Source organism: Octodon degus, unplaced genomic scaffold (assembly GCF_000260255.1).
Source record: "Octodon degus isolate 3935 unplaced genomic scaffold, OctDeg1.0 scaffold00019, whole genome shotgun sequence".
Classification (NCBI taxonomy): domain Eukaryota; kingdom Metazoa; phylum Chordata; class Mammalia; order Rodentia; family Octodontidae; genus Octodon; species Octodon degus.
The window spans coordinates 7,374,968-7,376,620 of record NW_004524595.1 but is presented as its reverse complement, the minus strand read 5'-3'; the positions used below and the strand labels follow the sequence as shown (position 1 = coordinate 7,376,620).

The 1,653-nt window shown below is 40.2% G+C and overlaps 1 pseudogene; it reads left to right on the top strand.

Annotated features, from left to right (window-relative positions):
• The first annotated feature begins 393 nt into the window (after positions 1-393).
• LOC101583063 lies at positions 394-1,066 on the top strand (annotated as a pseudogene).
• The last annotated feature ends 587 nt before the right edge of the window (positions 1,067-1,653 follow it).

The following is a 1,653-nucleotide window of genomic DNA, read 5'->3' as shown; positions in this document are numbered from 1 at the left end:
CCCCCCCTTTTTTTTTTTTTACTATTTTCTAAACACTTTAAAAATATTTTGTGGAGGAGGCCAATTATTAAAATTTAAAATAATAAAACAAATTTTCAAAACAAGATAATAAGAGGATAACAATGGTTAACACATTGCGTATTGTTATCTTAGTTACTGAGAGTGCACGATACCAATATGTAACTGTTCAAACAGTATCAGCACAAACCTTTCCTTTTCAGTGAACTAAAGGAAGTTAGTAGTATAACTCTTAACTATCATATATATATATATATATATATATATATATATATACATTTTTTTCCTCATCCCCCTATTTCAATTTTTCTTTCTTTTTGAAATTTCTTCCCTGGGGTCCAGGGAGATAGCTCAGTAGAATAAGCGCTTGCGAGAGCGAGCTGGGAGGAAGGTGAAGATGGCGGGAGCCTGGGCTCTGGCTTGGGGTTTCCGGTGGCTGCAAAGCACAGCTCGGCAGGCGGTGCCACTGGGGGCACGGACAGCCTCCCACATTACCAAGGACATGCTACCGGGCGCCTACCCCAGGACCCCAGAGGAATGGGCAGCCGCCGCCAAGAAGTATAATATGCGTGTGGAAGACTACGAGCCTTACCCAGATGAGGCCATGGGGTATGGAGACTACCCAAAGCTGCCTGACCGCTCACAGCATGAGAGGGATCCATGGTATGAATGGGACCACCCAGACCTGAGGTTGAACTGGGGTGAACCAATTCACTGGCATCTAGACATGTATATCCGGAACCGTGTGGACACATCTCCCACACCTGTTTCTTGGCATATCATGCATAACCATCTCTTCGGCTTCGTGGTATTCATGCTTTTTATGTTCTGGGTAGGGGAGATGTACCCCAGCTACCAGCCTGTGGGGCCGAAGCAGTATCCTTGTAATAATCTGTGCCTGGAACGAGGTGGTGATCCCAGCAGAGAACCTCAGCCAGTGGTTCACTATGAGATCTGAGGTTTTTTTGACCGTTGTGCCCTTGAACAAAGGCTCCTCATTCCTAGAAATTTAACCTTAATGAAATGCTGAATAAAGCTTAGTGATCTGGAAAAAAAAAAAAAAAAAAAAATAAGCGCTTGCCTGACAAGTGCAAGGGCATCAGATAGATGCCAGGCACGGGCTGGGAAAAAAAAAAAAAAGAATAAGCGCTTGCCTGACAAGTGCAAGGGCCTGAGTTCAATCCCTGGTTCTGCCTTAAAAAAAAAAAAAAAAAATTCTTCCCATTTCACAATATTTATTGTACATTTTGGATCTTATTTGCTGTTTCGGCCTCTCATACTAGGAGAACAATATGAGGTTTATGCATGTGCATCTGGCTATTATGTGTTCTAGTTTAGCTGTACCTGAGCATTTATACACTGAAATCAAATTATTCATTGTAAATACTTTCTCTAATTTCTTGTTTATATTACAGGTAAATATGAATTTTAGGGAAAATGTAACTATAGCTTATGATTTTCATTTGGGAAATTATAAATATATTTAAAAGGTAATTGTAGGTTTTATAGGATTAGACAACTACTTGAAATTTTCTTTCTTTTTTTTTGTTTTTTTGTTTTGTTTTTTTTTTGAGACCAGATCTCACTATGCAGTTCAGAGGCTGGTCTTGAACTCACTCACTTTGTAGTTCAGGC